The 13,462-nt window shown below is 43.4% G+C and overlaps 1 protein-coding gene across 1 annotated transcript in view; it reads right to left on the bottom strand.

The window, feature by feature from the left end:
- LRRTM4 (leucine rich repeat transmembrane neuronal 4) overlaps positions 1-13,462 on the bottom strand; it is a 281,793-nt gene that overhangs the window by 214,281 nt on the left and 54,050 nt on the right. The gene's annotated exons all lie outside the window — the stretch shown is intronic.

Below are 13,462 nucleotides of genomic sequence, written 5' to 3'. Positions count from 1 at the left end.
AGACAGAAAGGCAGGCTACTAAGGATGATTTGCAAAAGAAAGACCTGTTCCGACCAGCCTGACCCTGTTCAAGTCCTAGCATGGGTGTACAGACCCCAAGCAAAGAATCATTTAGGATGGGGAAGACCTTGAAGACCACGGAGTCCAACTGTAAGGCGACAAAGGACTCTCTTCACGTGCCCCACAACTGCACTCCCAGGCATCAGCCGCAGTATGAAATCTGTCTCTTTTAAGCATTCAGAATCTATGCAAAGGTAATTTCCTTTCCATTCCTTGATTTCCACCGGAAAGGCTGAGAATGGCAGCCTGTAGCTGTTCCCTTCCTGCAAATATTAGAGGAAGCCACTGGGTTCCAGCTGCTGCTGCTGGTCCTTTTTCCTGCCTCATTAACTTCTCTTCTTGCAGAGCGCAGTGGAACGACAGCTGAAGGGTTTGTGGTATGAAAACTTCCTGCTCTCCCTGTACCCACTGATGGCAGTTTTCCTCACTGATCCAAGCTAACAGGCATCCAGCATCAGAAACAACTGCACCTTTTGTGGTAGTCATTGGGAAAATGCTATTTGGAATCATTCTGGAGCATTATGCTACAGAGGTGGTAATTTCTAGAGCATTATGCTACAGAGGTGGTAATTTCTATCAGTTTTGATATTAATCCAAAAGGACTGCCCTACCCTAAGCTAATTAAATACAAACAAGCTTCACCTAAGGACCAAGTCCTAAGAGACAAAGCTGCTCTCAAATTTCCTGACGAAAAACCTGATTTTGGTTGAACACATAAGTCTTCATGAACAGGAACATGGAAATAAGCTGAGAAATTTCCCCCAGGAAGCATGAGATGTGAATGAAATACCAAGCACACCAAGAGGAGGATTTTGCCTTGGCACTTACCATTATTAGAGCTGTTATCAGTGAGGTTAAAACTGAGTCCAGAGCCCAAGCATCCTTAAAACCGATTGACATCAAGGGCACTCAGCACCTCACCAAATCAAGCCTTACTTCCTCGGAGTAGTTATCAAAGAAGCCTCTTCTACAATTGTGGATTACACTTGAAATAAACAACTGAACACACCATATAGGAGAGATACTTCATACAGGTTTTTTCAATGTAAAGATAATTCAGAATGCTACAGTAAAACATGGGCCTTGCTGTGAATCCCCTGTTTTCACAGCAGAAACCTAAATAAAACCTAAAGCCAATTTACAGAACCACTGATGAGTATTTCTGAATGCTGCTATCACGTATGAAATGCACTTGAAGACAACTCAGGCCAAATGAGTTACCTAGGAGTAAATCCAGAGCAGCTCACAACAAACCTTCCGCCCCAAGTCTTTAAAAGAGCAGTAGAAAACTGTTTAGAACCAGCTCTACCTGTTCCAGCACAGGCTCTGCAGCATTTCTCATTCCCACTGCTAAGGGCAGCGGCATGAAGAAGCTCATCTGCTCCTGCTGCTTATCCCTCGCCTGGAGTTTCAATGCTGTGGTTGTGCCCCCATAAGCATTGCCCCCACAGACACACAACCAAATCTCCACCAAAATCCTCTGGGACAGAATGCTGAAGCACTCTCAGAATCATAAAATCACAGAACAGTTTGGGTTGGAAGGGACATTCAAAGGGCCTCTTCCTGGAGGGTAGATCCTGGATCCCTCTCCTGTTGCTTACTGGGAGCTCTATCATTACACAGCAGGGTTCAACCCCCTTCAGCATCAAGCCTTGTATTTCCTGCATGATAACTAGTTACAGATAAGACAATTTGGTTTCAGGCTAATGTATTTTGTTTGACTCTTGCAAGAAATGTCTATTAAATGGGCATGTAGAGCTACACACTGTAGAATACAAGAGTAAAGGAGTGCAAGTTAAAAAATAACTGTTTAGTTGCTAAACAGAAGAAATCCAAACCATACAGAATTTTTAAAAGTACATAAAAATGGGGGTAAAGCCATTTTAAAAATCAAATATACTTACTAGAAAAGGGAGTCAAAGCACCAGCAACGCTCAACCCTGTTACCTACATGTGCTCAGAGCTGCTACTCAAATCCAGTGGGTAACTGTCTGCACAATTTGATCCTCCAGGACTTAAGGCTGCAGGACCCACAATGCCTGGCTTGAACAGAAATGGACTGAACTGGAAAGCTCCCTTTAGTATTCTGCTGCACATACTCGTTTGGAGTAAAAGTGCGCAATCACAGCTGAAGAGGCTGTCATTGATGAACCCTGAAATAACCATTTAGCAGCAACCAGCAGCAAAAGCAAAACTAAAGGTTATTTATTTCATTCCGCAATGTACCTCACTCCCCCCAGTGTATTAAATAAGCTTCTGAGGGTGACAATTAATTGAAGTAGATGCACATCCTGCCAACCAGGAAAAAAAACACTTTTTATTTGCCTCTAACCTTTGTTATTTTCATGGCAATGTCTGCATTTCCTCACTTTAACACACAAACAAGTCAATGCGAGCATGGCTGGAAGGCTGCGATGATTACGGGATCATTTGTGTTTGCAAGAGCAAATAAAATCAATTGCAATTGTTTAAGAACCAGACACATTAAATGGTGGTGAAAAGATATTTGCTGGACTTTTACAACATCCCAACAGTGATAAGGGATGAACTGACAAAACCCCTCAGGAACTGCTTCAGAAACGTGCCCAGCTCTCTACAGAAGAGCTGAATGTGTCTGCTGCAGATGAAACATGAGCGGATTTGGACAATAACTAAAACCCAGCAACCAAGGCCAAACCCCGTCTGAAAAATACTATGAGAGAGAGAGGAATTGATTAGTTCAGGAAGTCAAGTGAATTCTGTGTTATAACAGATTAAATGCAAAATTACTCAAGTAACTTCAGATTAATTCTGCCTTTCACGTAAACATGACGACTCTTGTCTTGGCTAACACAAGGCACTGAAACACGAGGTACGGAATCAACTGCTTCTCATCAGTGATCTAAAAAGCCCAAATCATTCCCCTCCCCATATATACCAAATATCCTCCATAACTGGATACACATGGTTCACAATTCCAGTTCTGCCCTGTAGATCTCACTGATTTTCTTCCTAAGAGCTGCTTCTTAGGCATGACCAATGGTCATGTTCCAGTTATGTACCATGATCTCTGCTTGGAACTAGGAATGTGACAAAGAAATATAGATCAAATCCAAAGCACGCAAGGCAGGAGAAGCGGAGAGCTGGGAATGTGTAGCTTCAGGAAGAGAAGGCTCAGGAGAATGTCATCTACATGTCCAAGTACCTGATGGGAAGGAGGAAAGATGACAGAGCCAGACCCTCATGCTGCCCAGAGACAGGACAGTGGGCACAAACTGAAACATGGAAAATGCCATTTAAACATGAGAAGGTTGTTACTGCGAGGGTGATGAAACACTGGAAGAGTTTCCTCAAGAGGACACAGTTCTGGGCAACCTGCTCTATTGCTGACCCTGCTCTGAGCAGGGGGCTCGGCCTGGCCGATCTCTTCGAGACCCCTTTCAGTCACAGCTCTTCTCTGATTCTCTGAGCTTTTTGGGCTGGCAATCCACCCCTAATACAAATTACACAGATAATGAAGGAACTTCAAGGTGCCTGAGGAAGGGGAAAAGAAAAAAGTTCTCCAGTAATGTGTCTTGGTTTAATTATTTATGGTGATGCTTGATGGTCCCATTACTGGGTCATATATGACCTCTGGGCAGTGCCTTCATCCTTTCAGATTAATAAGTTATTTTGACACAAATAACTTTGGCAATTACTTCCCCTTTAATGCCACAGAAATGTCTAATTTTTGCTAAGGAAAAAGGTTGATTTTAACACAAGCAAATGTCCTTTAGAAACAGAAAGAACCATTATACTCAAGAGGCCAATTACTCATTCTCTATTCACCTTTTAATCCTAGTCTCTGCTTTATAAGACATGGGCAAGTTGTGAGGGGTTATCTTCACTGAGGTCCTTTAGATAGTCTGCACTAAATGCCCAAGAGCATTTGAACATGTAAGAAATTTGTCAGACTGTTGTAAAATATGTGCATTGTCAGGAAGCACCAGTTTTCTGGCACTGATTCATATTCTAACTTAATAAATTCATATAGTTTCTAATTTATCTACAGAACTCCATAATATAGAATCCCAGACTGGTTTGGGCTGGAAGGGACCTTAAAGCTCACCCAGTTCCAACCCCTGCCATGGGCAGGGAAACCTTCCACTGGAGCAGCTTGCTCCAAGCCCCTGTGTCCAACCCGGCCTTGAGCACTGCCAGGGATGGGGCAGCCACAGCTTCTCTGGGCACCCTGTGCTGGGTTGTCTCACCTCCTTCCTGCAGTGTGGAAGTTCCTGGTGCCCTTCATCAGGCAGGGCAAAGACCTGATGCACAAAGCAGCAATGCTTAAGTCCATTCCAAGGAAGCCATTCAGTGATGGGGAGCTTGCTTCACCATGTGGCAGCTGGCAAAACTCCTTCTGATCTATCTACAGCTATGGGTAGGGGGGTTATCTCTGTAGCTGGCTTCTTCCCATCTCTGTCCAAGGAGGGACTTTGATCTGGTTGGAATGCCCTTCTATCTTTATCTACCAGACACCTCTGACAATATCACTTCTAATGCTAGTTCCCATCCTTGCTGCTGTTTGTTAGCCTCTAGAAGCCCATCACTGGGGGTTAAGTTCTCTCACAGCATGAGAATGATTCAAGATTATGCTCAGCAACAAGTGCCTTGAGGAAACAAAAAGCAAGAAAACACTGAAGGGAATGACATGATCTGTAACTATTTGGGTCACCATTCAGTTGTGATTGTGTGTAACAATGCTGACCTACACCAATCGGAGGGGGGGGAATAACCAGGAAATAAGGTACAGGAAAACACACATTAAAAACCCATCATCCAGCAGACAGCGTGGGATGAACCTGGGAATTTGGTTTCTATTTCTGGCTACATTTTGACAAGTTCCCTCCCTTGTCTGCTCTCACCTATTCTCCTACTGGGACAAGGTTTCTCTCTTGCTATTGGTTAGTTATGGCTTATGCTGTGCTGGTGCCTATGAGTGGAAACCACAGACTGGGGCCAGAGAACCTCAAGAGATGTTCCCTGCTCAAAGGAAAGTGGTACAAAGACACCTATGATCTTGCCTGGCATCTGTTAACACCAGCATGTCCAGAAAGTCCTTGAATTTAAGCAAAGCAAACAGTGTCATGCTGGGAAATGTCCAACCCAACTCTTCTCAGCAGCACTTCCTTACCAAGTGTATGTTCCTCAGGGAGCTAAACACAGAATGACACCAGAGTTGAGGAAAGCTCTTGCCCAGTGAACAAAAGCTAATCAGTAAATAGCATTTTCTCACATTTATAAGCATTTCTCTTTACCAAGAGTGAAATACTTCTGAAAAGGCTGCTTTAGTCTATTGTTTAAACATAGATTACAAACGTCCCCAAACCTGCAATGCATAAGGAAATATCTTCTATTAACACATTTATTTACCTGAGAGGTTGGAAGTGCCCATCACAACTGTGTTGGGTTTTACAGGTTTCTAATGAAATCAAATACAGAACCTTGTCCTTCTACTCATCATCTGAGCAACAGAATTAAACAGCTCAGCAGGGGCTTTGGTCTGTCCTATACAGTGAGTAGAAATTGTTCCATGGACACACTTTTTCCTCCCCTTGAGGGCTGGGGTTGAGCACCCAGTGCTTACACAGCAGGCAAAACAGTAAAGAAAATAAACCAGTCGTCAAAATAAGGTGGTGTCTGAACACTCAACATGACAGGATACATCTTGGATTACTGAGGATCCAGGAACAAAGGGAAGTTCAACTGAGGAAGAACCGGATGGATGAGACCAAAGTCCTCCCCATTTGGAGCTTTGGAGACTTGGAACGTCCTCCATGATGTGCTCCAGATTATCTCTAATCTCTACCACAACTGCTTTGGCAAAATTTGCTTCAGCTCTTCTCTTTCATAGCAGCAGTGATGAAGAATCTCTTTTGAACTTTCCAATTCAGTCTCAGATCAATCCCCCAAACTCCAAGGATGTGCCTGGCATCCCTCCATGGAACTCTTCCATTCAAATACACTGTTTCCTAACGGACTGATAACAAGGAAAGCTCATCAAATAGCTATATCATCCTAATAGCTACAAGGGAAAGAGCTGAAGAAAATGGGTGTCTGGATTCCAACTCTGTCAAAGATTAGAAGCTCTTGCCAAATTGAGCCCTTGCTTGTTTCTGGCTGAGCTATATTAAACAGGGATATCCGTGCTTTTTCTTTGGAAAGATACTGATAAAAACATACCTACGTTCATCTCCTTGCTGCTGCCACCAGCACAAGACTGGGCTGCAAGTGACATCCTGCACAGGCACCCCTGAGCCACCTCACAGCCAAGTGAACCTGTTACAGTCATCAGAGCACGCTGTAATTTACTCCACACCCCCCATCCGCCTGCTGCAGGTTTCAAACCTGCAATAATGGACCACTTGAGTTCAGAGGAATCAGATGTTTGTCAAAAGGTTCTGCTGTTGGCTTTCATTTAGGCCTCAATTCAGCAAAGCATTTCAAATATGCTTACCTTTAACATATGGTTAAACCCCATTGAAGCCATTCATATACGCTAAGTGCCGCACTGAAGAGTAAGCATGAAGTAGAAACACCAGGTATGTGCTGAATGGGTCTAGCTTTCTACAACAGTGCAGGAGTATTCAGTCATTTGTTGCTACAAGCACAGATAATTCCTTATTGTGCTATTACATAGAGGAAATGTGGTTTACAAATAAAAATATTTACTTTCTAGAGCTGTGAGAAGCCTCTGTTTGTTGGCAAGATATAAAAACAATACAAGAGACAATATATAGCTGAGGGTCAGCATTTTCCTTCCATCCTATGCAACTCCTTGTGCATTTGTTTTCCTGGGGCACGGCTGACCCAGAGCAGGGACATTTGAGCCACATCAGCCACAACCTAATTCCTGCCATAACTCAAAGCCACAGAGGCACATCAGCACAAGACTGTCTAGATTAGCCCTGCTGAGAGGCAGAGCCCACGTGCTGCCCTACTACCACTATTCTGCTTTCAGACAAACCAGCCTGCTCTGACCAGCGTGGCACAGTGTGGACACAACCAGGGAGACAGGGCCCCTGGCAGAGAGGCTGAAGAGAACACGTTAAGAACACAGTATTAGGGGGTTCATGTTGTGTCCTTTCTAGTGCTAACAGGACAGCGATCGCTACATCCCATTTGGTGGGGATAAACAGGAAAAAATAGCCTTGCAACAATTAATGCTGTGGCTAACAACAGCATCGATTCGTGTAGGAAATACTAATTCAGGGCATTTTCAGCATAGCCTCTTCTGCCACCCTCACCTCTGGCATGTCCCTGACTGCTCCTGCTGCTCTGCCCGTGTGTTCTAAGCACGTCCTCGAGCTACTTGGCTGGACAGATGAAAGGTTCATTTACATGCCTGGAGCAGCTGTAGTGGAATTAGGTTGGTCTCATTATCTTAGCATAAGACGTACAAGCCACTGGTTTTGCAATGCATACTGATGCAATAAGGAGAGAGGAAGAAGGCAAAGCAAGCTGGCTATTTGAATTATGAGCGATAAGGCAAAGAGTTGAGGAAATCCTAGAAAGGAGAGAGTTAACCTGGATTAATACCCTGAGAGCTAATAGCACCTAATGCAATTTATTACAAGGAATCTGTTGAAGTACACGGTCTATGCCACAGTGGTTTTAATTAAAAGGGGGAAGAAAAGTGAAATCATTTATCCAAATCACTCTCCTTAAAGTTCAGGCCCAGTTTTGAAACATCCATTTCCACATCTGCAGTATGGGTATCACCAACTCCCACATTTAAATATTCAAGAGATTATTAAAGAAGAGATTTCTGGGTTGCTGTTGCTCAATGAGCCCATAGGATCCAATAAGCTCAGCTTTTCCAAACCCTTGTCCTACAGGTATGAAGAAAAAAATCACTATCTTGGGCTGGGGGACCTGAAGTGCTTTGGACATTAAGACTACTGAATGCCATGGAACTTCTCTGCATCAGAAATTGTTGGCACTCAACTACCAAAGGAGAGGGAAAGGAATGGGAAGTTTAGGTGGACTTCAGGACTAAGTGCATGGTACTGTACTCCTCAACAGATCATCTATGATGTGCAGGAACATCCCTCAAACACAGGGTCCTACAATCAGTGGTATAATACGACCTTGTTTCCTTGGTGCCAATGCTTTATGAAGAGGGACACCTTGAGAAACACCTCAAGTAAGACACAGCTAACGACAATGAATCCAGATCTCCCAACTCAATAGTTACGCTTCTACCTTTTGAGAACACTTCACATAAAAATATAAGGCCTGAATCACAGCCTATTCCAGGCAGTCATCTTCTCATTGATTTCAATGGAACTAGACCAATCCCGTCAGTATGCTGTGAAACATCAAACCAAACAGGGTTTAGCTCTGACTACACAACAGAGAAATGTCCCAATTGTTTAATGATGGATGAGGGAAACGGCAGATGAATTATTTGCCAAATGATACTGGTCCATCTGTTACAGAATTTTGCATGCAATGACAGGAAGAAATTAAATTATATCTAGTTCGTATATAGAAGCATTTTAAATTGTGAATCTTGGCTCTTTCCATAAACAAGTCCAGCATTATTATACCCAGTATCCACATAAAAAACTGAAGCAGTAGTGGAAGGGTGGTCACAAGCCTCAACTTCAGAGACACAAGATGCCTAAATTAGGAAGCAAGTCTAAGAAAGCAGAGGCAGTGAAAGGAGCAATGGGTTACTCCAGCAGCAACTCAAAACTCCCTTCTTCGGCAAAGGCTGGGAGCTATAGAGTACGTGTCCTACCTTCAGCTGAGTATCTGAAACTCAAGAGATGCAAGTGCCCCTCAAATGTCTTTCTCAAGTAATGTAGCAGGACGCCAGGAGAAGCAGTCAGTTCAGGTCTGTTGAGTCCCCGACCTCAGTCCCTCTACAGAGCTGAGCTGTGTGTTCATCAAGCAGACTTTTCCTGCAACTTCAGTTGCCTCAACTCCTAAGTCCACTGGTGTGGTAGATCAAAGCATGCTTCACTTTAATACCATTCAGATTTCAGTAACGTTGCAACCACACCACTTAGTACTTTTTTCCTCAATGTCATTTTTCCCTCCAAGTTAACTGTTCCCTCTCTGCTTTTGAGGAATACAAAGCACACATCTCCTCTACAGTCTCACACCACTTTCTCTGAAAGTCTGATTCTCCATATGCATCTTCAATCCCTTCATGTATATGGATTTCACAAAGCAAGGAATTTACTTCCAACGAAGGAATGCAGATCACAAGACATTAAATTTCATGAGATTTAGAATGACACAGCCCTCCCAATAAAACTCAATTACCACGACTGTACTAACATTAGGGTAAAAATCATCTTGCAACAGGAGAAGCAACACTGCATCACACTGTTTAAATGCACAGTCACTAGTGCAATGGACCAAAGGCAAAATACCAACATATAATCACAGAATCAGCCAGGTTGGAAAAGACCTTCAAGATCATCAAGTCCAACCTTTACCCCAGCACTGCCAAGGCCACTACTAAACCATGTTTTTAACATCTTACCTTCTTTTTAGCCTGGGAATAACAATTTTATCCTGAGCAACATTCCGCCCTGATTTGCTCTGGAATTCAGCTAAACCTTCCATATAGGCAGAGTTGGCATCATCTCTGTGCACCGCTGAGATCTGCAGACCTTGACATTCAGAGGGGTTTCTCCTGGCTGTCCCCTACCAAAGAGTCTTTGCTGCATTTCAGAGCGATCCACATTTCTATACAAACAAAACATCCAAAGCAGTAACTTGGCCTATTCTAACCTAACTACGCTTGGTCCTCATTTTTAATTCATCTTCCTTCTTTGACTCCAAAAGACAATCCTTTACAGCCCATGAAAAATTCAAAAGGTAGAGAGGGGAGAGATTGAAAGCAACCCAGTAAAGAACGATTAGGCCAAGCAAGGATTTAGTGTGGGATTGAGCATGTCACTGGGTCTGCTTCTGCTAAATCAGGGAAGTATAAATCACTCTGAACAAAAGATTTCAGATAGCAGATTTTCAGCTTTGGGGAAGGGTTAGGGCAGCTTCAGTTCCACTTGTAGGGCAAACCTTGCTCACGGGAATTGCTGAGATGGATGAATTAAAAGACAACAAATCAACCCGACCATCTCTCTCTCGGTGCCAATATCACCTCTTTCATGGGCGCTCACTCCGAGGTTGCTGGCCAAGAAGTGCACCAGATATTCAACTGTGCCTGTGCAGAGTGAAGACAGGTTCTTAACAGGGGTAAGCAGATTGAAGACCTGGTTTCTCTAAGCACCAGTTCTCAGTGACTGAATCCTAAAGTACACATATAAGGAAAGATTTCAAAGGACAGCAAGAGATCATAATATCAAGTGAATCCAGATGGATTTAGAACAGCCTTTCTGTACCAGAGGGCAGCTTCCATGGCAGTTTGGAACGCACATGTTTTTCCACAGCAAATCCTGTGTCTGCACACTGAGTTTCTGTTAATGACTGCAGCCAGCAGTGCACTTAATACACTGCTTAGCTGCAAGCAAACTGGACTCTCTAAGCCTGCTCATAAGCTTAATGCTAAGAATGCTTTGGGGTTTAGTTAGGTCTATACAACGTATCTTTTAAACAAATGATATAACGAATGCACATTAAAGATTATAAAATTGTTTTCAGTTGTACAGGTATGGCCAGAAGGCACTGGGCTTATTCTGAATGCAGAAGTAGTGGTTATTATCAGAAGCAGTAAATTCCATGCATTGAAGATGAATCAGAAAAAAGGTGATTCAAGAATTTACAGATCTGATCAAATTGCATAAAGGAGACTGAAAAGATTCCTGACGTTGGTGCCATCGGATTCAACCACAAGATGAACTCTGAAGTACTCAAACTAAATATTAGAAGCCCCTGAATTTCTGCTGCTGCTGCTAATGCAGTCCCTTATCTGCCAGAATATCTTTCTGATGCACACACACAAATTCTAATGTATTATCAGTGCTGCTAAAACGGGCCACCCACACCCATTAAGAGCGAGGACATGCCAGTAAATGTCTGTGGGCACCATCTGTCACTGAGCTCTCCTCATAAATCCATCTGCTGTTAAGTTCTTTCTTCCCCAGACCTGTCTGGCCAAGTCACATACACTGAGAATCCAAGGGCTGAGAAGGTCAAGAGGCATTTGCTCTCTTTTGGTAAGGTAGATCGCTCTTGGAAAGCAAAGGTCAGCAGTTTTAAGAATCATATGTGGAAGCAGCATGGGTCAGACAACCTCCATGAAATGACAGAAGATTTCTGTGCCCTCTATACACAGTTGGAATTAAGGATGTGGCTCATACCGGGAGTGCTGCTGCCTTGGGAAGGATTTGAGTTTGGTTTGTCTTTTGTTCCTTGAGTGGAGAAAATGATGAGGAAAGACATGAGGCAAAGAGAGGAAGAGCAGCAGGGAAGGAAGGGAGGGGAAAAGAGGAAACGTAAGCTGTGTGGTCCTGAAATATTGAACCCGAGAGCTGTAGCACCACTGACAAAACACGGCTTTTGTCAACTTAGTTCACATCAGCTGAGGAACTCGTGTAGCAATGCCAACAGAAAAAGTTTTGCTGGCATATGCTGTAGTTCTACAGGGAGGAGCTGCCAACATAGTTTTGCAGAAATAATTACAAAAGCAAAGCTGTGTCTTTGCTCCCCTTCAGCTCCTGAATCGCAGAGCTCACACACCTTATCCCTACCCCTTTCTCTATTACCTCCAAACACAATCCTGGAACAAGGCAAGGGAACCCAGAGGAAGTTTAGTGTTCTTATCTGATTACTGGCTGCAAATGAGATTTAGCAACAATGCCCAGGAATTACATAGCAATAAAATAATCTCCAGCACTTCCCAACCTCAAGCAACACTTTAGCACTGTTACAGCTCTTTACAGATGCATAGCTCTAAGCACAAGGAAAGAGGGTTCCTTCCAACATACTTGTCCACACAGTGAGGAAGCAGCATGCCAGAGGACAGCACCCACATTTCAGCGACAGCCAAGGCACAGTTAGTAATATTCCCTGATATTCATAGAATCATAGAATGGTTTGGGTTGGAAAGGATCTTACGATCATCCAGTTCCAAACCCCTGCCATGGGCAGGGACACATCACCCTAGACCATGTCACCCAAGCCTCTGTCCAACTTGGCCTTGAACACTGCCAGGGATGGAGCAGTCAAAGAGAAGAACTTCTTCCTTATATCTAACCTGAACTTCCCCTGTTTCAGTGTGAACCCATCACCCCTTGTCCTATCACTACAGCCCCTAATGAAGAGTCCCCCTCCTGTATCCTTTTAGGCCCCTTCAGATACTGGAAGGCTGCTTGCTTCCCACCCACCCCAAGCCTATTTAAAGAGATTCAAGACCAAGACTGGAAGAGAGAAATGGTGGTTGTGAAATGCTCCTGCATCAGTTAGTGAGGTGGGACATGCCCTCTTGATTGAAAACTTCTGCAATCCAGAGTTCAAGTCACACCATCATAGCAAAGAACCCCAAGGAACCAAGACAAGTTCTGCCCTGTTTGAGTCAGCCCATGTGATGTGCTTTAGCAAACCCCCCCATGGAAGTTGGGTGCTAAAAACCCAGGTTACATATAAGAGGATAATTTCACATTAGGGTGACATGGCCTGATGGTAATTCTGCAATTAAATTAGTCACAATCAACTTCTATTTTTTTAATACATTCTAGCACTACATTTAGCAGTGTATAGTCCTCAAAACCTAAAAAGACAGAAAAATTCCTACTTTTTTTCAGTAATCATACACATTTCTGTGTCAATACAGTGAATTTCAGCAGTTGCAAGCTCTGGACGTGGTGCTAAGTGTAAGAGCAGAGAAGTGCTGTACTGCATGTAAGCACTGCTCCATTTTCATCATAGTGCATATAGAACAGACTAATACAGCTCTTTTGTTTATGAACTAATCCCGTTGCTGCTAATAGGATTAGCATCAAGAACAGATGCAGAGGAATTCATGGTGCATTCCTTCCAGACACAAATCTACGCACAGTGGTTATTCTAACAGTAACAGAGAAGGTAAATCAACGCCTGAAGTTAACTCAAGCACAATCAAACCTGCAACATGCCTGTGCCATTCTAAGTCTCATTCTAAGCAGACAGAATGCTAGTGCAGGGACAAAGCAGATGCACCCATTGTCACACACAATGGCAGAACCTGGAGGCTAAAGTGTTCCATAAGAAATGATGCTTTTTTAAAAAAGAAAGTACTTTTTAAGGTATTTTTGGACTGTAGTTTTGGAGATGATAATACTTTGGCTGGTGACCATCTCCAGGCTGCTTAAAAACACCCTGCCTTGAAATGACATTTCCATTACAGAATGCATTAGAATCGCTGTGTCATTCTTGGGTGCAGGCCACTCTCTGAAATTCTCCTGTCCTCTTCAATGAGAACTGTCGA

Source organism: Pezoporus occidentalis, unplaced genomic scaffold (assembly GCF_034315485.1).
Source record: "Pezoporus occidentalis ecotype Australia unplaced genomic scaffold, CSIRO_AGI_Poc_V1 ctg228, whole genome shotgun sequence".
NCBI lineage: Eukaryota > Metazoa > Chordata > Aves > Psittaciformes > Psittacidae > Pezoporus > Pezoporus occidentalis.
This window is presented reverse-complemented; position numbering and strand designations above follow the sequence as displayed.